The sequence below is a fragment of the Cryptomeria japonica genome, chromosome 1 (genome assembly GCF_030272615.1).
Source record: "Cryptomeria japonica chromosome 1, Sugi_1.0, whole genome shotgun sequence".
Classification (NCBI taxonomy): domain Eukaryota; kingdom Viridiplantae; phylum Streptophyta; class Pinopsida; order Cupressales; family Cupressaceae; genus Cryptomeria; species Cryptomeria japonica.
In genome coordinates this window covers 41,537,367-41,564,200 of record NC_081405.1, presented here as the reverse complement: position 1 = coordinate 41,564,200, position 26,834 = coordinate 41,537,367, and positions in this window count along the sequence as shown.

The window sequence follows — 26,834 nt, the reverse complement described above, 5'->3', positions numbered from 1 at the left end:
TCCCAAGAATGTGCTTTGCTGCACCAAGATCTTTCATTTCAAATTTAGCAGCGAGCTGAGACTTCAGTTCTGAAATCATACCTTTCCCTTTACCAATGAATAACATATCATCAACATACAATGCAATAAATAAGAAATGATCACCATAAGATTTATAATAAACACAGTGATCTGATTTAGAACGTTCAAATCCCAAACTCAACACATATGTATCAAATTTCTGGTACCACATCCTAGGACTTTGTTTGAGGCCATACAAAGATTTCTTCAATTTACAGACCAAATTACTTTTGCCTTTCACCACATAGTGCTCTGGCTGTGTCATATAAATGTCTTCCTCCAAATCACCATGAAGGAAAGCAGTTTTCACATCCATTTGCTCAACCTCTAAATCATAAGCAGTAGCAATAGAAAGCAAAAATCTAATGGACGTCATTTTTTGCAACAGGAGAAAATATCTCACCGTAATCAACACCCTCAACCTGAGAGTAGCCTTTTGCAACCAACCTTGCTTTATACTTCTCAATGCTTCCATCTGAACCAATCTTTTTCTTGAACACCCATTTACAACCAACAGGTTTTCGTCCTTCAGGCAATGGTACAAGATCCCATATATCATTCTTTTTCAAAGCTGTCATTTCTTCCTCCATAGCAATCTTCCAGGATTCTGCATCATTCATACCTAATGCCTCTTCTACAGATTTCGGTTCATCCACACTAGTATTCAAAGCAAAAATACATCTCCAATCATCAGGTGAATACCTTTCAGGTGGTTGTCTATGTCTTGTAGACCTTTGAACAAGCTGAGTTGGAGGTTCTTCCTCTTCTTCTGAAGATTCAGAGCTAGACGAGCTCTCCTCAAATTCTTGCCTATCTAGGGGTCTCAATTCAACTCTTTCAGGTGTAGAAGGAAGTTGAATCACATCTTCTTTTTTAGTCTGTTCTGGCTGCAGTGTAACAGAAGGAGACTTAATTTCTCTAAAAATAACACTTCTACTGTGAATTACCTTTTGTGCAACAGGGTCCCAAAGCTTGTATCCTTTCACACCATAACTATACCCGATGAAGATACATTTCACAGGCTTGTTCTCCAACTTTGTTCGCTTCTCCTTTGGCACATGTGCATATGCCTCGCAACCAAAAACTCTAAGATGTCTCAATGAAGGCTTGTGACCTGACCATGCTTCCATAGGTGTTTTATCAACAAGAGCTGATGTAGGAGACCTGTTAATCAGGTAGCAAGCAGTGGCAACAGCTTCAGCCCAAAACTTTTGTTCAAGACCAGCACCACTCAACATACTCCTAGCCTTTTCCATCAGTGTCCTATTCATTCTTTCTGCAACTCCATTCTGCTGTGGAGAATATGGAGTTGTCTTCTGCCTGTTAATTCCACAGTCTTTACAGAATCTATCAAAATCATTAGAGCAAAACTCACCGCCATTATCAGTTCTCAAACATTTTATTTTCTTTCCAGTCTGCAACTCAACCATTGCTTTAAATTCTTTAAAACGACTAAAAACTTCAGATTTACTCTTTAGAAAATAAACCCATGTCCTTCTACTAAAATCATCAATAAATGAAACATAATATGTGGATTTTCCAATCGAAGAGACATCTACTGGACCAAACACATCAGAATGGATAAGATCCAAAACACCACAAGTTTTATGAGAACTCGAGTAAAACTGAACGCGGTTTTATTTTCCATAAATGCAATGCTCACAGAAATCAAAGTGAAGGTTACAGTCATTCAAACCTTCAACAAGGTTTTTATTTTTCAAGGTCCTTAGACCCTTTTCTCCAATGTGGCCAAGTCTCTGGTGCCATAACATAGTCTTCTCTGCAGGTAACTTTGCTTCAGACGAAAGAGCACCCTTAGGTACCCAAAAACCATTTCCATCTGCTGAAGGTGAAACCTTCAAATCTTCCAGTGAAGTATCCACAGATTTGCTTTTTACAGAAGTGCTATTACACTCAACAGTGTATGCTTCAAGCTTATACAAAGTGCCAAACCTGACACCTCTAGCAACTACCATAGCACCCTTAATCATCTTACATCCTGTTTCAGAAAAGACTACCTGCACACCTGCATCTATTAGTTTGCTCACAGATAACAGGTTTCATTTTAATCCAGGGATATGTAGCACACCATTAATCCCTTTTATTCTACCATCAGAAAACTTGATTCTAACCTTACCTCGACCAACAATGTCTAGAGGTGAATCATCACCCAAGTACACCTTACCTCCATTAAATCCTTCATATTCAGAAAACCAATCTCTATTGGAAGTCATATGAAAAGATGCACCTGAGTCAATTAGCCAGGCATCATTACCTGTATGAGTCGCCAAAGCCGCTATAAATGCATCGCCATCTTCCTTATCGGACTCAGAATCAGAATTGAACTTTTTCTTTTTCTTCTTCTTTTCTTCTTTGCAGTCCTTACGGATGTGACCCGGTTTACCGCAATTCCAGCAAATGACTTTGGACTTTCCAGGAGATTTCGATCTCCCTTTGGATTTGGACTTGCCACGCTTCTCATTCTTCTTTCCTTTCTCCTTAGGTCTTCCACGAACGGTTAGGGCTTCCTTTGAACTGATGGATACCTTCCTTCGCATCTCTTCACCGAGTAGGGCACCCACCACATCTTCAGATCTCAAAACAACAGAAGTACTACCGATAGCCATAACAAGAGAATCCCACGAATCAGGCAAAGAACAAAGCAAGATCTGACATTTCTCCTCCTCATCCATCTTAACACCGACGGATACTAATTGAGCCACAATCATATTGAATGCTTCTAGTTGGTCTGCAATTCGTCCACCCTCTTCCATCTTCAAGGAATACAATTTCTTTCTTAAGAAAATTTGATTTAATAAAGATTTCACTTGATACATCTCACCAAGCTTAGTCCATAGCTTCTTTGCAGAGTTTTCTTCATGGACATTGATTAGAACAGAGTCTGCCAGGCACAGTCTGATTAGACCCTTGGCTTTTCGGTCCATAACATCATACTGAGCTGCCGCAGTAGGATCTGAGGGCCTTTGGACATTCGCATCAACAGCATCCCAAAGATCTCGATCTATTAGCAGATCTTCCATCTTCAGCTTCCACATCTCAAAATTACTTCCATTAAATTTCTCCACCTCTATTCTCCCTGACGAACTCGCCATTTGAATATTCCTGCAACAAGATCAAAAAGTGTCTTCTGCACAAGCTCCCACTCAAATCTGGATTAGTTCAAAAAACCCAACTGCCCACAATTGAAACCAAAGGTGATCAGGCTCTGATACCACTTGTAAGGAAGTTAAGTAGCGGAAACAACTTCCTACACTAACCTTGAGAGGAGGGTAATGCAAAACTTTTTCAGATCATTACAACAGTTACAGAAAATAGAAATAGATATAATAGCATTCATACCACAACACAGTGATTTACGTGGGGAAAACCCTTTCGGGAGAAAAACCCCACCCTCCAAAAGTAGCTCAATATTTTATTCAGCAATCAAAAACAGATTACAAAATACTTGTAGAGCAAGCTCTTCGCAGGAGTAGCACTAATCAGAGATTCAGAGGCAACTCAATAGCCATAGGACTCTTACACACAACCTCTATCTCACACACCTCATAAATAGGAGATACAATACAAGAAACCGTCAAACGGTATTACAAAACCATGGGCTAAAACCACCCAATAAGGTGTAGCCGACCTTATCTCCCTTCTATGACATGTTAAAGCACGCATCAACACGTGTCGCTCCCTTTTACAGCTCATTTATGTATTCGATACAAATTATTTTTCCTATTTCAGGAGTACAAACTTCCGGAGGCCATAACTTGAGAACCGGGTGTCCGATTGACAAACCGTTTGAAGCGCCGGAAAGCTCGCGAAGTGCTCTATCACCTCGTAACCAGCTTTGCTGGTTATGGCAACTTTTCAAGGCGTTTCGGAGCCTCTAAAGTCTCCAAAATTAAGTTTAAACATTTTATTGCACCCCTCCAAGACGAAAACTTTAATATCTTCAAAACTGGCTGTGACCTTGCGACGCAACTTTACCGGAATGCTTATCTAGCCAACCAGAAGCTTCAGGGAGAGTTTCGCACCATTTCGTGCTCAAATAAAAACTTACTATAAATAGTAACCTCGCATAAATGCAAGGTTGAGACACCATTTTTCCCAACAAGTTTGTCATCCTTGGTCTAATATTCATCTATTGCTTGTCGAATGATCAATTGGGAGTCGCCATATACTTATAGTTCTTGCAATTTCCATTGTATGGCTAGCCTGAGTCCTGTGATCAAGGCCTCATACTCTGCTATGTTGTTGGTGCATGGAAATGTGAGTCTGTAAGATTTTGGGATGCTGTCACCTTGAGGTGTGATAAATAGAATGCCTACCCCTGAGCCATGCCTAGTGTATGAACCATCAAAGTAGAGTTTCCATGGTTGTACTATTGTGATCATGAATATCTCTTCATCTGGAAAATTGGAAATGAGAGGATGATTGCCTATGAGTGGTGCATTAGCCAACTAATCTGCAATAACTTGTCCTTTGATAGCTTTACAGTCCACATACTCGATGTCAAATTCACTTAGAATCATCACCCATTTGGCCAAGCGGCCTGTTAATGCTTCTTTACTGAGTAAGTATTTGAGTGGATCATTCTTCACAATGAGCTGTACTTTGTGTGTTAACAGATAGTGCCTCATTTTAGTGGCTGCCAAGATTACTGCTAGGCAAGCTTGCTTAATAGGGGTGTAATTGAGTTCATAGCCAACCAATGTGCGAGAGATGTAGTAAACAACACACTCTTTCCCTTCTGCATTATGTTGTGCTAGCAGTACACCCAATGCTATACTTGTTGCTAAGATATAGAGTAACAGATGTCTACTTGGATCTGGTGGGATCAGCAATGGTGTATTCATGAGATAGTCTTTAAGCATCTGGAATGCTTGCTGGCATCTTGCATCCCATTGAAAGCAGATGTTTTTGTGTAGCAAATGTGTAAAGGGGTGACACTTATCTACCAGTTGTGCAATGAATCTTCAGATGGATTATAGCCGTCCTTGTAATGTCCTTAGCTGATTGATGTTCTTTGGTGGTGGCATGTCCATGATTTCCTTAACCTTTGCTGGATCAACCTCAATACCTTTGCTTAAGACAATGTATCCTAGAAGCTTCCCTGAGGTTACTCCAAAGACACATTTCTTTGGGTTCAGTTGAACATGATATTGTTCCAGTCTATCAAAGATTTTATCTAATATGTCGAGATGACCTTCTCTGGTGAGTGATTTTGCTAGTAAGTCATCAACATAATCTTCCATCATAGTATGCATCATGTCATGGAAGATGGTGGTCATTGCTCATTGATAGGTCTCTCTTGCATTCTTTAGACCGAAAGGCATTACATACCTGTAGTATGTGCCCCATGGACATGTGAAGGTTGTCTTATGTTGATCCTCTAGTGCTATTTTTATCTGATTGTATCCTAAAAAGCCATCCATGAGTGAAAGCATGGCATGTCCTACTGTTAGGTCCACTATGATGTTGATGTTTGGTAGGGGGAAGTCATCCTTAGGACATGCCTTATTCAGATCTCTAAAGTTAGTGCAAATACGGATGCCCTCATTTGGCTTGCCAATAGGCACAATATTGGATATCCAATCTACATAATCAATTGGTCTAATGAAACCAACATCTAGGAGTTGCTTGAGTTCTCCTTTGACTAATACTACAATCTAAGGATGCATCTTGCGAAGCTTCTGCTTGACAGGCTTGGCTCCTTCTTCTACAGTGAGGTGATGCATGACTAGATCAGGATCACACCTAGACATGTCTGCATATGACCATGCAAAGTTGATCTGACGCTTCTGGAAGAACTCTACAAACTTAAGATGTTCCTCTGGAGTTAGAAGAGATGCCAGATGTATGTGGTGAGGAGTTTCAGGAGTCCCCATGTTGTATTCTTTTGTTTCCTCGATGAGAATCATTGATTATTCTCGTTGTGTACTAGCAGGGAGAATGTCAAACCTTTCATCTGTTTGTGCCTTAGAGAGGTTTTCACCATTGGATACGATCTTTCTTTTTACTTTTGTTGAATCAAACAGTGCCATGGTATGGTTTTCACTGAAAGATCCATGTTTTATTGTTATATTTTTGCAGCTAAAAGGTTTGGCATCCACCCCAAAGTATGTTGCACTATTAAGTTCAATGGCGAATCTAGCTTTGTGATCCCCACTTGGTATGTTATCTCGCAGTTCCAAAAAGTCAATGATAGCCTGATCACTTTGGAAATGGTCAAGACATGGGGGATTAGGGTGGTTCCATTCGATGAGTTCAGGATGGATAATGGGCATTACTTCATCGATTAGGTTAAGTTCGTTAGATGTGTCAGTGAGGGTTAAGATGTTGTGGTGAAGGTCGTTGATGGTACTCTCCCTATCAGAATCAGGCGTAGGATGTGACATAGGGTCTGTGGAAGAAGTTTCCAGCTCAGGAACCTAAGAGGTCTTTATCTATGCTTCTCCGTAAACAAGGATGTCTTTGCAAGGTCAAGGTAGTGATGTGTCTTCCTCATCTGAAGTATTAAGCTAGATGGAATCAAATTCTGATTCATGTGAGTCAGTCTCTGAATCACTTTCCAACATTCGATTACTATACCATACTAGGATGTCCTTTGTGTTAAATATTGTCGGTGTGATCGATTGATGTACTTTTGTAGATGAAATGATCGGTGTTGCAGGAAGGATGATGGGGATCAATGAATCTGATACGGGGAGTATCGACAGTGTTGACTCTATTGCTTCCACTGGAACTACTGGTGTTGTAGATGTTGTTGTGGGTTTTGATGTAGTTGCCACTGCTAATGGTGCTACTAATGTTATTCCCGCTGCTGATGGGATCGCTGGTTTGATGAGTGGGATGATTGGTCTTATAGGTGATTGTGCTGGGATTTTGAGCCTCAGTGGGGTAGTTGCGATGGTATTTGATGCTGCTTTTATGATAAAAGGTGTCCTCTTTGTAATAGGCTGATATAGTGGTTTGTTGGGTTTTCCTTTGAATCTAAGCTTAGGAAAGATCTCCTTTTGAAAGCCTAGGCCTACATTATCCTTGGGCTTTAATTCTGGCAACAATGGTTCATGTCTTCCTTTTTTGCAAGGTCCCAAAGCACTCTAGCCATCATAACCCATTCTTTGCATAATGAGGAGGCCTTTGCCATACTGATCTGTGGGAAGTGTAGCTTGCGGCATATCAGTGGTGATGGGATCTTTATAGATCCATTCTACTAAGTCCTCATCTCTAGTTTCTTCTTCTTGACTTTTCCCAAGGATGAAAGGCATCAAAGCACATACTGGCATGATCAGTGGTGTTTGAAGTAACTGCTAAGGTTTTCCATGTTTTCTAGGAGAAGTAGGCATTTGTCCCACACAAAAGAGTTGATTCGAATTGTATTCCCTAGGACCTTCCTCTGCTATTTTCATCTTAAGCTTTTCTTGCTTGGGTATAGTGGTCTTTGAACTAGCAAGAGAGGCTGGACTTATGTATGAGGTGGAGGAGATGGCTTCTCTATTGTTAGGAACGGTAATCTCTGGTTGATGACTGATATTATGACAATATGCAAAGGGGTTTGCATCGCCCAGGATTGTGATCTCTACACCATTATGTGGGAACTTGATACATTGATGGTAGGTGGATGGAATGGCTTGCATGGCATGTATCCAAGGTCTTCCTAACAATAGATTATATGGCAGAGGAAGGTCTAGAAAGTGACAGATGATGTGCTTCACCATAGGGCCCACTCGGATTGGTAGTACCACAGCTCCTTTGGATGAACGCTTTGCATCGTCATAGGCTTTGATTGTGATCTTTTTATGGGGATCCACTAATTCTATGGCATATCCCAATGTTGTGACCAACTGTAGTGTACAAATATTCAGGCCTGCTCCATTGTCGATCAAGACTTGCTTGATCCTATGCTGGTTGATAAATCCTTCAATGTGTAGCGAAGCGTTATGAGGTTGCTGGAAGGAAGAGTTGTCACTTTCAGAAAAAAGTGAGATAAGGTGATGACTTTAGACTTCCAACCATGGCTTGGAACTGATCGGTATTTAGGTTTGTAGGGACTGAAGCCTCTTGGAGAGCTTGATCCAAGATTGTTTTATGAGACGGAAATAGGCGCAGTAGCTCTAAGATAGATATCAGTGTAGGTGTTTTGTCTAACTGTTCCACAAGGTTATACTACTTTGGGATAGATGGGGTGCCTTGTGGAGCTTCTTTTATAGTAATCTTGCTGCGATGCGTAACAACATTGCAAGTGGAGCTGGGATTTTTGATGGTTATAGTTGCAATTTGTTCACTGGCATCGTACAGGTGATTTATAGTGTAATTATACGCAGCTTGCATATAATCAGTGGTATCAATGCTTCTCCTAGAAGTGGAAGGACCCCTTTGATCTTGTGATGGAAGTGGATTTTTGAACTTCAGATGATCATTATTTGTTGTTTTTGGGTCGTGTCCTTCAATTTTGATTTCACCTCGGTCAATAAGATCCTAAATAAGATCTTTTAATCTATGACAATTGCTTGTCTTATGTCCTCTCCCTTGATGGAAATCACAATGTTCAGTATCCCTCCACCATGCAGGTTTGACTTGAGGTTCATAGTTTGATGTTTTGGGTAGAGTTACCAGATTTTGAGAAACCAGTTGTCGCAATACTGTTTTGATGGGTTCCCCTAAGGGAGTGTATGTGCGCTTTTGTTTCTGTTGACAAAGTTTGGGTTCATCGTGAGATGTAATGCAGCCTTGATTTGGAGGAGCAACTGTGTTAGTCTGAGGTGGGGGATTTTGTCTTGCAAATCGAACTACAGGTTGTGCACTTTTGATAGTTCTTGCATCCACAACCCTGTCGTTGACGACATTTTTGTTTTTGTTCCAGAAGTTAGGCTTGTCACTATTGAAGCATGGGCGAGGACCATCCTTTGGCTCATTATAGATTTTGATAAGTCCTTTCTTGATGAGAGCCCGCTCACATTTTAAACCTTTGGTGATCATGTCATTGAAAGAGTCTGTGTCTTTGACATCGAGGTGAAATTCCATTTCTTCGTTTTAAGTTGGAAATAAATATTTCCACTAGTTCTTGTTTAGGTAACTGAAGAGAACATCTGCTAGACATTTGACGCCATCATTGTAGGAATACTGAGAATAGTTCACCTGGTTTTTGTTTAGTGTTACATAGATCAGCCATGGTGATATCACGTTCAATGTTATGAGAGTAATGTGCCAAGAACTTCTAAAATAGCTCTTCAAAGGTCCTAATGCCACTTGGTAGCTGGGAAAACCATGATGTGGTTGTTCCTCCCAAGCTTTGGGGAAAAATTCGCATTAGGTATGTGTCCTCGTATGCCACTTTGAGGCAAGTTGAATGGAATTCTCTGACATGATCGCAAGGATCTCCTTTTCCTTGATACTTTTCGAACTTGGGTGTTTCGAACCCTTGTGGAAAAGGTGGCATATAAATATGTCTATCAAAGGGATAGGGACAAATGTCATTGAGTTAAAATTGATTAGTCTTCACACCACTATGAAGTTGTTGGGCGAGATTTTCAACTTGTTGCTGCAACATCTCTATTTCATTTGGAGGAGGAGGTGGTGGGTTACCTCGAGGAATGTTATATCTAATGGGATCTCTACCTCTTTCTTCTTCATGGTGACTTTGTCATTCTGATGCTTGTCTTAGTTGGGCAAGATCAAAGTCAGAGGGGAGCCTGGCTCCTTCTTAAGCAAGCTTTAAAAAGTGAGCATCTGCATTGCTCCTGAGTATTTCGTCAAAAAGTTTGTTAAAGAGAGGGTTGTGTTGAACCCTTTCTATTGTTGCAGGAGTAGGAGTACTTGGGTTTTTGTCATTCGCATTTCCTCCAAGTGCTTCTTGAAATTCATTGATATTTTCCTCCTCTTCTTCTTCAATTTCTATTTCTCGTTGCCTTGACTGTGATCGGGTATGAGCCATTTTTTTATGAGTTTTTGTTTGAAGTTGGGTGAAAATGATGATGAGTTGTTGATGAAATGAAAGATTAATGATTGGTGTGTTGTTTTGCATGTGGATCTCTAGTACTTAAAGGTGGATGTTACCAAAGTTTTCTCTTTGAATTGCTTGTTGTGTTTGATAAGGTTTAGAGAAATCTGAGATGTGTTAGAGACTTTAACTACCTAGTAATGAGAGGATTCACTCATAAACTATTTTTAACCTGCATAGATATGTCTCTTAGGATGAGCTTATCCTAGATGTAGAAACAATCTAAAAGTGATGTTTTGTGTTTGATTCAAGCAATATCCAAAAGAGAACTTAGGACAAGAACCTCTTAATGTTTTGAGAGTTGACGATGAAGTGATGATGTGTGAATGAGATAATGGATGAAATGTTTTAACTTCAATAAAAGCTTTGTGTCACAAATGGAACAAATTCTACCTCTTCCCTTTCGAGCATTGGTGGCATTTCTCGAGCTACGTTGTAAGTGATACAAATGTCTAGGAAGAAGTTGGGATTGATCTTGCCTCCTTGCTTTTTGTGATAACTCAAAGCTCTATATTGCATAAAAGCTCTACGGTTCAATGACTCTGGATCAAATTCATTTGATTTTCCTTGAAGGTAGAGACGCATGTGACATAGAAAAACTCTATGAGAGACAAAGATTTGTCTATTTAGATAGAAGAATTTCCTCCTTTTGATCAAAGCCTTTGAGCTCAATGGTCTTCTTTTCAAGTTGATGTTTTGATGAAGATTCTTCTTTCTCAAGATGTGAAGAATGGTCATAAAGTTTGATACTCTTCTTTGTTTTTGATCTTTTTGGTTGTTTTGAAAAATGTTTGGTTGGATGAATACTTGTTTTGATTTTTGGATTTTATGATGTTTTTTTTTTTACAAGAAAACAAAGCAAGCACACAAACACAAGAATGTTGCCTTAAAGGCACAAATGAGTATGGGTCTATATCAACCCAATCCTTGGACTTTTTATGACCCTTTCCTTTAACTTTATTTTGGGTGTTTTTCTTTCCAAAGCCTGAAGTCGGCTCAATTTTCACTTGGTCTTGACTAAAACGAAAATACTTCAAACACTTTGTATCCCTAAGGTCAAATGGCCAGTTGCGATAAATTCAACCCACATCTTGATATTTTTTCGACTTTGGTACTACATACTTTATGAATCCCACCGTGGCAGGTAAGGATGTGATATACTAAGTCTTGCACGAGCATAACAAATAGATGATCCCTATGATGGGGGAGTCACCACTTTCATCAAGCCACAAGTGACTTTTCAAAAAGCTATGTTTCTACTCAAGGAAATATGTTTGGTGAGTATCTTGGGAGCAAAACCATCTATGCTCTTGCACTGAATTATATCACAAATATCCTCAATCAATAGAACGGGTGGGCTACTACTTAAAGGTGTTTAGTAATTTTTTATGTCTTTGGACATAAGTTCATTTCGCAATGACTCACTTAAGAGCCTTGTAACTTGTGGTGGGGCCCATTTGTCCTTTCGACAAGTTACACTGTAGGAACAGCTATACCCAAGGCTACAACTTTTGCTCTCACCTAATTTCTATAGCGGCTCGAAGGATTTACCGCATGAGGTCGTTCCCAAGAGTGATGTGTCTCTTGGCAGGCCTCTCTTAAAAAGATAAAAATTTGAGTGTTACTAACAATTTTCTCTTGCACCTAGGACCACAAAAGCCAAGGGAGAGGATAGTGTGTGTTAGAAGTAGGACCACTCGACCAAATTTTTGCACAAGCATGCCAAACACAGAAAGCACTGGTTTTTTTTAACTTTTCATTGCAATGATTTTCTATCTAATTTGGAGATGTTGCTCCAACAACCATGATGTTCTTTTTAACTTCAAAGGCAATATGTTTAAGTAAATAGGAAAATGAAATCCTGGTCAACTTAATAAAAAGCATGTTTGCTTGAAGTAATTCGCTTGCAAAATTGAAACAAGTTGATTGTGAATTTTATTTGCACAAAAATTGAAGTGTGGATTGTGATTTTTAAGTCCGGATTGATGCAAGGAAATCAAGTTTGTGTTGTTGATTTTAAGCACCAAAAGAAAATGAGTCCTAACTTGCAATGAAAGCAAATTTGAAGTTGTTCTTTTTACCTTGCAATAAAGAAAGATGAATTTTCTTTTAAGTACCAAAAACAAGTTTGAGGTTCATTTTATGCACTCCAAAATAAAATGTGAAGTTTATTTTAACTTGTACAAGAAGGGAGAATGGATTCTTTTTAACCAACTTTTGTTGAAAGAAAGTAAAAAAAAGAAACTTAAAGCCTCTAAACTAGCTCCTTCCCCTGCACAAAAAAGATTAGAACCTGCACACAATCAATGATCAAATGTTAGTGTGGGCTTACACAAGCCTAAATTCTTATTTTGGTTAGAAATTTTACAAATCTTGATCCTGAAATGCCCTGAAATTTGACTAAGTTCTGTTACAATAGCGCTAGTCTGTGTGAAAATAGAAGTGCTACTGTAACACAAATGCGCTAAAATATTACAAAAGTGCCAAAATACTAGCAAAAGCGCTAAAAGACAAAAAAACAATAGCGCTAAAACGCGACAAAAGCGCCAAAGCGTGACTTGTGTGTCAAGCTAAACAGTCAAACAAGTTAGTTTTGTTTTAAATATATATATATATATATATATTGTTGGGTGTTGGATTCACGTCAGGTTCACCAAATGATGCTCTACAAAATAACCAAAGGTTAGAATGGAACTTGTGGTCATATAACACACAAGAAATCGTTAATGTTATTCAACCAAGAACTAATCTAAGCAGACATATCAAAAGAGATACTAAGATCATGCTAACATATTTAACAAGTGACACAAATATAAGAAGGCATCTCCAAATGCCTCTTAACATGTTCTTAGCTCCTTCTCCTTTGTTCCTCTCCTCTCCAAGTTCCAAAATAGTGTAGCTCTCAGCAGCTTTTTGCTCTATGGATGCTTATGGAGATTCAAGATTGTAGATGATCTCAAGCTTATGCAATGCAAGTGTAAAACAAACTAATTAAACATATTATGAAAAAGAACTAAGATTTATTTTAGTCCAAGATAACAATATATGAGTGATTTATAATAGATGCTCTCTAAAATTCACTATAGATTAAATGCATACAAGTTTTCAGGATTATGACTATGAATGCTAAATGCTTGAGGATTTTAAAATGAGGAATGTGAGCTCTATTTATAGGAAAAATGGAGCAATGGATGGTTGAGATTGAGTAATCTCAACAAGGGTCAAGATTAAATGATTTGAGATCCATGTGAGGGCTTTCAACCCAATCCCTGGTTGACAAGTGTCAATATGAGATAGGTTGAGAGGAGAAGGAACAAACATTAAATGCTTGACATGACCTGAGAGTTAACTTGGGAGTTAAGGTCAAGGTTGGGTTGAGTGAATAAATTCTTTATTCAAAGAATAAAGCTTTTATCCAATGGATAAATTCGTGTGCAAAGGCAAAAGGGCTAACCATGGTCAAAGCAATAAATGTTTGAGGAGACACATGAGTGCAAGTTGAAATAACCATAAATGGTTATGTAAGAGCCATAAATGGTCATGTAAGAGCCATTAGTGGTTTTGGAAGACTCTGGAGGTTAAATTGTTGAACACACAAAGCATTAAATGGTTTTCAAAGACTTTGAAGTCTTTGAGAAGTGACTCCAAGTTGCTTAGGAATGTGACAATAATTAGGGGATGGATTAGGTTAATTAGGAAGGGGTTAGAAGAATCTAGAAGGGGGTTTAGGAATGCAAGTGGGTTTGGTGGGTGAGGGAAAAATGGGATTTTAATTAAAATAAAATTCATTTATTTCAATAAATGTGTGCAAGTTGCATTTGTAGGAAAATGCAAGTGGGGGGGTAAATGATTTAAATAAATATTTTATTTAATTTATTTAAAAGAGGAAAGAGGATTTAATGAAATAAATATGATTTATTCATTTAATTGATTTTGAATTTGGTTTAATGAATTAATTAAAATAAATTACATAAATTATTTAATTAATAGGAGAATGTTTGAAGATGAATTAATTAAATGTTAATTTAATTAACGAATGGCTAGTGCATTTTTAATCAAATAAATAGAAAATTTTCATTTAATTAAAATGGACAGATTTATGTGACTACAGTAAGTGTATACAAATGGGGTCTGCACATGCAGAAAGGCCAAGCGCCTAGAGCTCACTACTCAAACACAAAATAGGAGTCACACTGACTACAATTGGATGGTTAAATCCAATAAGGATGTACTGCTCAAATTAGCATCTTTCTATGTTGGATTCCGTACCGGTGTAGTTCTGATTATCTTCACAAAAACCCTCCTTCAACCTTCAAATGATGTTTGTGTGTATAGCTCTGCTTATTCTTGCATATACCTTCACACAATCCTTTTTCGCATTCCACATTCGATTTTACAAATAAGATCTTACATTTATACCATAACCTAAGACCAATTTTAGTAGGTCGGCTCTAAAGGATATTACAATAAAATCAATTCACAATTAAAACAATATCCGATGCAATAACCGAATCAACATGGCGGCTTGATGCATTTACAACAATAATAAAACATCTCCATAGTATGTTCTACTGATCTAGAAAAGATAAACTTGTTGGTGTGTAACCTGGACCTATTTGTCGGTAACAGCAAATATGCAAATATGAATATGCCAATAAACAAATCTTCAAGATGAAGTGTCCAAACAATGTCTTCGACATAACCAAGTGTTTTCCATGCCATTTCAAGTGTCGGTGAACATTATATCCTACCGGTGTACCAGATACTAGTGATTGTGCATAAGTCATTTGCTTTGCCAATGAATGTTGTTGATTCTCCAAAGTGCTAGAGTTGATAAGTATTAGTAGGTGTTGACATCAATGACAAAACCATACCAAAATACCAACAAATCTAGGATCAGCAAAATCCAGCACAAACTGCTAATGTTGTGACCCACGCTCAAAAAAAGGTTACTCTCCAAGGAGCTAGTTCCTCAACTTTCGATCAAACAACATCAAATCTACCAAATAGACAAATAGATACAATCACAGCCAAGTCAAAACATCTGGCTTTATCATCTTCCTTGGTTATAGTATTGTTGAACAATTGAAGAAAACCAATGCTCAGATCTCCATTTTGGAACTACTTAAGATCTCTTCTACTCATAGAGAAGTCTTGGACAAGGCTTTGCTCACCACTAGTGTCCCTAAAGATTTAGACATGGATCGGTTTCAATCTATGGTGGGTCACCTGACTTCACCTCATTACCTCACTTTCTCTGAAGAAGATGATAAGTCATTGAGTCACCCACATAACCAACCATTGCACACTGAAGCCATGATCCATAAACACCGAGTTAAATGTGTTTTGATAGATGGAGGCACTGGGTTGAATATTTGTACCTACAATCTACTGACATAGCTGGGATTTTCTGAAAACGTTATTGATCCAACAAAGAAAATAACAATCAAGGCTTATGATGAAGAAGAAAGAACCTCTAAGGGTCTGGTATGATTATCGATCAAGGTAGGACCTATAGAAAAAGATATCATTTTTCAGGTCCTGGATCTTCATCTTTCATACAACATCTTATTGGGCAGGCCATGGATTCATGAAATGAAGGCAGTACCATCTACGTATCATCAATGCTTGAAATTTCCTTATAATGGAGTTGAGGTCAGTATTCCTGCTGATACAAGCTATACCTGCAATGCATTAACGCAGAGTGTTGATGCTTTTGTTCCTCATAATAGAGCAACCTCTACAGCTGAAAGTTCAGAATTTTTGCTGAAAGATTTAGAAAAGAAATTGAATCACAAACACTGGCATAGATGGCTACAAGATAGAGCCTATACTCTCACTAATGTCTCTTCCTTCATCACCAAGACAGTCGAGAAATCCATCAGAGGTTATGAAGCCACAAACTTCAACTCCAAAAATCATTCATGATGCTCTCTTTATATAGTCCTCTACTTCCCTTGTAGATGAAATAAAAGAGGATGATGTTCTCAAATCACTTTTCAAAGAAGATAGTGAAAACAAATAAATACGACATTGTGAGATTTCCCTGACACAATATGGTCCAAGCTATAAGATGCTTCAACGCATGGGATATTCAGGTACCAGTCCTCTAGGCAAGCATCAAGAAGGTATTGTTGAACCTATTCAGTTACAAACTAAGTCTGCCAATGATAAAGTTGGACTGGGATATGATCCAAGAAAGTCATCAGATCAGAAGCACACATCCCACCATCAACTTAATTGGAAGAAAAAGGTACTACCTTTAACAACACAAGAAATTAATACTCAACAAACTCGGGAAGAGTGTGACGATGAACAAAAAGAATTGCCTACCCAGAGAAAGGAAATAGATGGTAATCAAGTTTTAATTATATCAGCTATAATACAACAAGAAGTAGAAGTCCCAGAGGATATGAGAGACGAAGTATACAGAATCAAAGAATTGTTTGCACCATTGAAAGTTCCAGTCACATATACTAGCAGACAACAAGTAGATGATTCAGAAACTGATTCAAATGAGTATAAATGGGGTCCTGACCACCTCTCAGATACATCTACTATAGAAACCCCTGAAGAATCCAGTGATATCACAGATGATGCACAAAATCTGATATGTCTAATAATACAAAGGGAAATGGAATAAATCAGACTAAAAAGACAAGAATACTATGAACAACAGTTGGAGGAAGAATGGACACAAGCAATTTCTTCACCTACTAACTCTCCCTCTAATGAGATAGGACAAATCAGGTATGGAACTACAAAAGAAGAATTAGAAGCTACAAAAACAAAACCAATCATCAGTCTAGAGGAAGCTGAATGGAACAGACGACAAGGATTAATAGAACAATCAAGGTTATGTCCACAAGTGTGTCAAATACAAGCAATCAATGAACCAAATCATGAAGGAACTTGTAGCATCAAAGATGTGGGTATTGATACTATATATACTTTTACTAAGCCACTTGAAGACAAGTTAGAAAATTCATCCTATGACTCTGATAACTCAGATAGGATCTCTATTTATAACAACAACTATTCAACAACGCATTATGACTACTCTACCATGAATGTTGAGAAATTGTCTGCTGACCTTGTTACTGTCAAACCACAGTATGTAGTCCAGTCTAAAGTAGGTGACGATGCTAGAAGTAGGTTGGTTGGATTAGGTCCAATAGATACTAACATGAATTTTGATAATCATGTTGTAACTCTTCCTGGTCTCGAGACACATACGCAAGGTAGTCTTCTGAAATTCGACTGGTCGATCCAAAGCCATGATGATAGTACCATGAACTCCCTTGAGCCTATTCCAACCTTATCCCTAATACATCCTAAACTAATTGATTGTACTCTTTATAACCAACCCTTGAATGTACCTACTTTTTCCAATGATTGTACATTAGCCTATTATCTCAATGCAGTTGAACGCATGAACTCTTCCACCAGTGAATAGAGTGAAAATAGGACCGAAACAGATATCAAGTATCTTAGTCGCAAAAATAAGAAAAATAAAAATAAAAGACCTGATGGCGATAACCACATTGTGGTGGTGTCAATCTAAAAAAGAGAAAATAAAGGACGTACCTAAAGGTGAAAACCTCTCTGAGGTGCCTGAAGGTGAGATACTTGATATACTGCCAAGTCACTTCTAGGAGAGATCTTCCATATTGATCAATCCAACTCAGCTAGTGAACATTGGGAGTCAAGAAATGCCACATATCATTCATTTAGCTCAATCACTATCAGCAGAAGAGTTAAAAGATTTCAGCAACCTTTTTTTAGAAAAGAAGATCAACTTTGCATGGACATAATCAGATATGCCAGGACTAGATCTTGATCTTATCATGCATCATCTCTCTATTACACCAAGAGTTAAACCAGTCAAACAAAAACTCCGTAAGATGCATTCTCATGTGGCACTAGTAGTCAAGGTTGAACTAGAAAAATTGCTAAAAATTGGATTTATCAGAGCTATAGACTACGCATAATGGATATCAAACATAGTACCTGTATCAAAGGCAGACAAATCTATTAGAGTTTGCACAGACTTCAGGGATCTCAACAAAGCATGTCTGAAAGATGATTTTTCATTGCCCAACATTGAAATGATAGTAGATATGACTGCTAGATATGAGATATATTCATTAATGGATGGATTCTATGGTTACAATCAGATCAAGATAGCACTTGCAGATCAAGAAAAGACAACTTTCACATGTGCATGGGGAACCTTCTGCTGGAATGTTATGTTGTTTGGGCTAAAGAACGTAGGAGCAACTTACCAAAGAGCGGTAACCACTATCTTCCATGATATGATGCATAAAAACATGGAAGATTATGTTGCTGACACCCTAGTAAAAACTATGAAGAGATCTACGCATATTCAAGAAAACTAGGCCTCATACTAGATAGAATGGAAAGATTCAAGCTCCAATTAAATCCTAAAAAGTGTGCATTTGGGGTGACATCAGGAAAATTGCTTCGTTACATAATTTCAAAGAAAGGAATTGAGGTTGACCCTAAAAAGGTCCAGGCTATAATGGAAATGCCTCTGCCCAAGAATATCTATCAAATGAGAAGTTTACAGGGTCATCTTCAATCAATAAGGCATTTTATATCTCAGCTAGCAGACAAAGCTCAACCCTTGACAAAGGTATTAAGGAAAGGAGTTAAATACAACTGGAATAAAGATTGTGAACAACATTTAAAACAAATCAAAGAATATATTTCTAATCCACCCATATTAATGCCACTGATTCAAGGTAAGCCATTGATTCTATACATATCAGCTTCAGATACTTCATTGGGGGTACTTCTGGTACAACAGGATGACAATAAAAAGGAACAAGCTATCTATTACATCAGTAGAACATTGGTGTCTTATGAAATGAACTACACTATAATAGAGAAAGCATGCTTGACATTGGTCTTTGCATCACAAAAATTAAGGCACTATATGTTAGCACACTCTGTTAAGCTGGTAGCCAAGATTGATCTGCTCAAATATCTTCTTAGTAAAGCAACTCTTACAGGAAGATGGCCAAATGGGTCATGGTTCTTACAAAATTTGATATTGAATATGTGGAACGTAAATCCATCAAAGGATAGGTTATTGAAGACCAACTTGTTGATGCTCCACTTGAAGACAGTCAACCTCTGCATATAGAATTCCTAGATGAATCAATCATACACCTTACTCAACAATCATGGAAGATGTTCTTTGATGGGTCTTTTACTCAACATGGTTTTGGTGCCATAATACTTTTTATTACTCCCCAAAAATATTCAATCCCAAAATCTTACAAGATTTTCTTCCCTTGCACAAACAACATTGCAGAATATGAAGCTTTGGTAAACGGGATCAAGCTGGCCATCGAGTGGAAGATTTTTGAACTACACATCTATGGAGATTCTCAACTAATTATCAACCAAATCAATGATCTATATCAAACAAGAGATGAGAAACTGATTCCTTATAAGAGAATGGTGGATGATCTCAAGAAATACTTTACCTTCATATCATTTCAGCAAATACCCATAACAACAAATGGAGCAGCAGATGCAATGGCCATGTTGGCATCTATACCACAGCTACAAGAATCTAATTTTCCTTTGAATTCCTTGTGGAAGAGTTATATTATCCTGCCTATTATTCTCCCGAGTCCCAGATGGTCTGTTCTATTATTGGACATGACTCATCTCGTTATAACCACATTTACTCTTACCTGCGTGACCAAGTTGTCCCTGCTAAGCTTTCCCGAAATGAAAAAAGGAACCTAATCCGAAACGCGTCACAGTACGTCATCATTGCTAATGACCTATTCAGGCAAGGTTTAGATAATAGTTTTCTTAGATGTCTAGAAACTGGGGAGTCTCAACACGCATTATCTGAGGTTCATGAAGGTGTTTGTGGATCCCATTTGAACGGTCTAAATTTACCACGAAAACTACTAAGGGTTGGCTACTACTGGCTAGACATGGAGAAAGAAGCTATTAAATTTGCTAAAACTTGTGAAAAGTGCCAACTGCATGGGTACCTTATCCATAATCCAGCAAGGGATCTCATACCCTTTGTGACACACTGACCCTTTCAATAGTGGGCATTTGATCTAATTGGCCAAATATATCCCGTGTCATCTAATGGACACAAATTTATTATCACTACCACTGAGTACTTCACTAAGTGGGTAGAAGTGGTTCTGCTCATAAAAGCAATCGGCAAACAAGTAGCTCTATTTATTCTTAATTATATCATCTGCAGGTATGGTATACCTTCATCCATTATAACTGACAATTAAGGATAGTTCAAGAACAAAGATCTAAATGAACTCTGTGAAAAATTCAAAATAAAACAACACTGGTCATTTGTGTACTACCCTCAAGGTAATGGACAAGACGAAGCATCTAACAAGAATCTGTTGACTATCTTACACAGGACAGTCAATAAATCTAGAAAGGATTGGCATCTGGAGCTCAATCCTACCTTGTGGGCTTATAGAACAAGTATTAGAACACCTACTGGGGCTACACCTTTTTCTTTGGTGTATGGGTTCGAAGCAGTATTACCTATTGAGGTGGAAATACCATCTCTAAGAGTTTCTTTGCAAGGCCTTGTTACTGATGAAGACTATAGAATATCTAGATTGCAAGAGCTCGAATTGCTTGATGAGCATCAACAAGTGGTGTTTGATCATCTCAGAGTGTATCAAAAGAGAATGTCCAGAGGATATAACAAGAAGGTTTGGCAAAGAGAATTTTAGGTTGGTGACCTAGTTCTAAGAGAAAATCCTAAAAATCAACAGTTTCGAGACAACAAAGGGAAGTTTGAGCCCAACCGGCTGGGTCCCTATATCGTTACTGCATCTTTTGCATCTGGTGCCTATCAACTCTCAACATTAGAAGGAGAACAACATCGAGAACCGATCAACACCATCCATCTGAATAAATTCTTCACCTAAATATTCTCTACTCCAACAACCTATACAACTAAAATGTCTTGAAGAAATTCTTAAAATCATAAAATGTCCTGAAGAAATCCTAAAAATCAGAAAAAGTCCTGAAGAAATTCAAAAAAAATGAAAAAATGAAAAAAAGAAAAAAAAAGGGAAAAAGAGAGAAAATGCCTTGGTGAAAACCTGGTAAACAGGCACCTTGGTAAAAAAAAAATGAATCTCTGCCAAGCAAGTGAAAACCTAGCAAATAGGAGCCTCTTGTACTCAAGCACTTCATCTATCAATGCAACATTGCCATTTCCGCTTTCATGCATCTTTGCTTTCGCTTGTACATAACTTTTAGTTGCTTTTGTGACATCCTATTTCTTTTAGAACTCTTATGGCTTGAAACCAATCAATGTCCTAGTCTTAGGGAATTGACTGATCAATTTACATGTCCTAAGCAGTATCAACCAAGTCATTGTTCTGTCAGTGATACCCAATCGTCCACTCCGAGTCACTCACCTGCCTCCCGACTACTGAAGAGTTTTATCACTGAGTATACAAGCAAAACAAAACTGAAAACAATTACTGAACAATTTGAGCTATGCATGAAAATTATCTTTGTGTGCTATCTTTTATTAAATTTTGATTATTATCCCTCTGAGTAACTCAAGGAAGTCTATCTTGACTAAGAGGAGCAAGGATTGGGGGCATACTATTTTCGTTATATTCTGCTTGTAGGAATGATTTTGATGATCTGAAAACATCTAATCAGCTGGGTGTCTGTGATAAGTGCCTTCACATTAAGGTGAAATCACCACACATAGCTTGACTCTGCTTATTTGAATGCTACAGGGAGGTTCCCATCATTTCTTTGTCCCAAGTAAATCATTTGAAACGGTTATCTTATTTATTTTATTAAATATCCTAGCATATTTAATTAAATAAATCAATTTGCCATTAAATCAAAAAAGGAATTAATTGACAAAAACAAAAGAATTAAAAATTGAGAAAAGAAATCAATTGGAGATAATCTTGAAAAACAAATTAAAATTTGATAAATAATATCAAAGAAAGCAATTAAAATAATTAAATATTAAAATTCAATGAAATAGAGAATAAATCAGTTTTTTCCTGATTTTATCTTAATTTTAGTTCAATTTCCTTTAAAACTGAGAAAAGCATCCAATCACATTAATTCACTTGGATTGTGCTTCCTCTTGGAAAAACTTGACCGCTCATCATCATTTGATCTCAGCCTTTGGTTTCTTTCTGAATTTTCTATAAATTCAGGCTCTCATCTCTCATTAAAAGATCCTGGATAATATATTGTTATTATGTTGTTTATGCTCTAGGTTCATTGAGAATTTGCATTGAGATATTGCATATTAGTTATTTCATATTGCTTAAATCATTTAGCTTAAATATTCATATATTTCTTAAATCATGTTAGATTAATCTTGCATATCTAGCTTAAATTTTCCATCCATTTAGCTCATATGCATGCTCATATAGATTTAAAAATCCTTCGTTTAGGTGTTGTCTAGTCACTAGATAGCTTAGCAATCTGAGAGCAATCTAAACCCGCATCTACTAGAAGGCAATGGGTCGCTTTGTAATGGTTTATTATTCATTGATTATTGATTTACTAACCATGCATCTATTGACTTAATTGAAGTGTTGTGTATTCCAAATACAGATACAGGTCCACTTTTCACGCACACGCTATCTACTACCCATAAGTTTTTCCTTTCAGCGTGTAGAGCATACAATCAAACTTGACTCAACCTTATCTTTATCCTTCTCTATCCAAACTTGCTTGGTTTCTTTCTTATTTTTTGTTGTCCCACTTGGTTCTAATTTTGCATTAGGTTTTGATGTTGACATTGTCTCCTTTTTCTTAGTTGTCCTAAGCTTACAATGTTTTGCAATGTGGCTCAAGTTTTGATAATGGCAACATTTGACATTTCTATTGAATGATGAACATAAGGGACTGTCATAGGACTGAAAACTATATCTCCTACATTCATAACTTGTATGACCAATACCATTACAATGGTAACAAATAATATTTGCATCTCTAAGAGCATCAAAAGGATTTCTACTTTCATAACTAGGAGGGGACCTATGCATAATTCTACACTCTGCAATTCTATGACCATAAGTATTGCATTTATAACAGTAGCCATGGAACTAAGGTACATACTAATCACTGTTGAATATTTCTCATTGGTCTCCTTGGAGCAGAATAACTCAGTCTTCTTGAGCTCTTCCTCATATCCTTGAATCTTGTGAAACCTCCATCATCCATCTTGTCTTTTCCTTTTGGATCAACATAACTGCCCTTTGTAACAACAACATATGTTTTCTTCTTAGTAGGCTTGCTAACAGTGAAAGTTTGTTCATTTCCATTGTTACTTGAAGAGACAAAATGTATCTCTTTAATTGTTGATTCCTTGCTGGTAGAACATTGATTGGAATCAAATCCAACTCCTTCTGTATCCTTTGAGTGTTTTTGCTTGTTCAACATTTTTTCCAACGCATCAGTGATGCCCTCATACTTGATTATCACCTTGAGTTCATCTTTGCACTTTTCAAGTTCCTTTTTGAGATTCACAATTTCTTCCTCCATCTTTTGATACTCCACTTTGTTTTCTAAATATAATTTTGTCACTTCATACATTCTTTTGGTTTCTTCCGGCTAAGTAGTTATGGTAGCAAGATTGCTATTTGATTCTTTAATATTCTTGTTTAGTAGGTCATGCTCTTTTATGATAGACTTCTTGTATTTTTTGAACTCTTTTCTTACTTTGTCAAGTTCTTCAAGAGCATAAACAATTTCTCCTTCAAGGTCAACCACAACATCTTCATCTTCTTCCTCACTATCATCTAGATTTTTAGCTTGATCACCACTATGTTTCTCATTAAGGATCTCTTGAGTCGTGGAGGCACTATTTTATTTTTCATCTTCACTATATTCCTCATCTGATTCACTTTCATCATCAAAGAAGTCACAATCGAGTAAAGAACTTTCTTCTTTTGAAAATTTCTTCTTCTTGGTTTATAAACCCTTTTACCCTTATCATTGACATCTTCCACATAGTTATCTTCCTTCTTCTTATAGGGACACTTAGCAGTGAAATGTCCTATCTTACCACAAGAAAAGCATTTGAAAGTATCTTTCCTCTATACTTTACTGATCCTTTCTTGAGCTTTCTAATAAAATTAGCTTTAGCAGTATCTAATTCATCTTCTTCCTCATTGGTAGCTTGTTCTTTCCCTTTTTTTGTGGAAGTAAATGTAGCCTCTCTTTTTGAAGGTTCAACACTTATTGTTCTCATCTCATAGGCAGACAGAGAGCCAAACAATTCATCCATACATAAAGTTTTTAAGTCTTTAGCTTCCTCAATAGCTGAGATCTTTGTATCGTACTCTGAGGTTAATGATCTCAGAACTTTCTTGATAGTAACTTCATCTTTGACTTCTTCTCTAAGTCCTCTTATAGAACTCACAGTCACATCCACTCTTTGCAAATAATTAGCTATCTTCTCTTCTTCTTTAACTTTTAGATATTCAAACTGAGCTCTTAGATTTTGCAGTTTGGCTTCTTTCACTTCCGTATCTCCTTCGTATACACTATGCAGCTTGTCCCAAGTTTCTTTTGTTGATGTGCAATGCATGACTTTGAAAAACTCTGTATCTGATAGACCAATTAAGATTTCATTATTAGCTTTGGCATTGTTCTCATATTCCCTTTTAGCATTAGGGTCGGTAGGAGGAACTTGAGGGACAGTATAACCATTTTTCACTAACATCTAGGCATCAAATCCTAGGGAAGACAGGTAGGTTTCCATTCTTCTACTCCATAAGGCATAGTTGGTACCATCAAAGATAGGTGCTTTAGAGGATGATTCATTCCTAACCATTGTGATAACCAGAATCTACCCAAGCTAGAGAAAGCTTTTACCACAGGGGATTCTGGAGCTCTAATACTAATTGAAGAACACAAATGGACACTGAGAGGGGGGGTGAATCAGTGTATTCCAAAACTTTAAGTTCAACGTGTATATTTTAAGGATGTAATGCAAACATAAACACACACACACAAGAGAACGTCGCATAACACTAGATGTACAAGGAAAACCAAATGTGGGAAAAACCTCAGTGAGAATAGTTGTTGGAGTCTACTGCTCTATCCAACCTCACAGTAAATAAAAGTTTACAATATGTTTTAGGGCACCAACCCAAGGAGCACCAACTCAAGGAGCACTAACCCCTATTTTTATGAGCACCTACCCCTTCTCTGAGAACCCACTCAGAGAAATACAATGATAATCAGTTGTTACAATGCCATGTTAAAACCTTGTTACAAATGTTTTTTGTAACACTTACAAACTTTTCACACTTCAGAAAGAATTTATTTGCCTGTTGGTATTCTGCCTCTGTTTCTTTTCTTCTCCCTCCGTCTGATTGTCTTCTTCTCTCTACCTCAACTTCACCTTTCTCATACTACTCTACTCTCAATCTTCTATTTCTATAATTTCCCTCTCTACTCTGTTTCTAAAGATTACACTCAATCAACTCTCTACTACAATACACACCTCTTCAACACTTCACATCTATTACACATCGACTTATGGGGTTATCTTTATTTTCACCTCTATCTCTGTCTCAACAACCACACCTACCAATATTGAATCATATTTGCATCTACTATTGGATTAGATCGACTCTGTACACATCAGATATTACTTCTATTGCAACCTTGAATATTTTATTCAAGTCAATTATCTTGGAGATCTCTACTTGTAGAGATTTTATTCTCTGTCTTCAATATGATCTCAGACTAGCCACTCACATTAAATGTGTTTCATCTATCTTCAAGTTGTTATGTACATAGACTACTAAACTTCATAATCTCAATATGCTCTTCAAGGATACGGTCTGTAGTAGATTGGATTTCCCTTCTTGAATCGACCACCTGCATTGAATGACCCTACTCTATTTTTTGCCCTCTATTTTGTTCACTTTCTACACTAGGTTGCTAGTTTAGTAAACTTGATCTATCCAAAAAATCAAATCTCCTTCATGTTGATCATCTTGAGCCGCGAACCTATCTACAAATAGATCACCATTAATGAGATCATCATCTTTTGTCTACCTACCCTGACAGAATCGACAAAAATCTTTATCATCACCAACTTCTATTTATTTGATTTGTTCTGACCACCAAAGATCCATATGTCCTCATATTCTTCATCCAGTTCAGATAGTCAAGGTCAATCAAGATCCATATGGACTATCAAGCTACACAGATTGGTAAAACTTCACGGTGTGGATAACCTTAGTGTTATGTGATCTGCAAACATGTTCATCGCTATAGCAATCCCAAAGTCGTATTCTCAAAGCTTCATTAGTATAGAATTAACTATCGGGATGACATCTTGCCTCAACTTCATCTTCACAACCTATCCTGACAACCACTTGATGCCTTTGATCCATTTCATCGGCATGAGTTATTCCAGTGAAAAAATCGCCTCTGATTTCACTTGTCACCATAGGCTATCCCAAACGAAGAGCCTCAAAGACAAACAACCACATCTCGAAATAGTCATAACTATCAGTATAGGAAATTCATGTTAGGTCAACAGTATAAGAAATTCTGATAACATACTATCAGTCTCTTTTTATCGGCATAGGTAAATCCAAAATGGAAACTCCATGGTGACAAACTTCATCAACATATGTTATTCTAGTGAACTTACCAAGGGGTCTTCTCTTCATTCAACTCTATCGAATTATCTTACACTATCGGCATAGTGGGA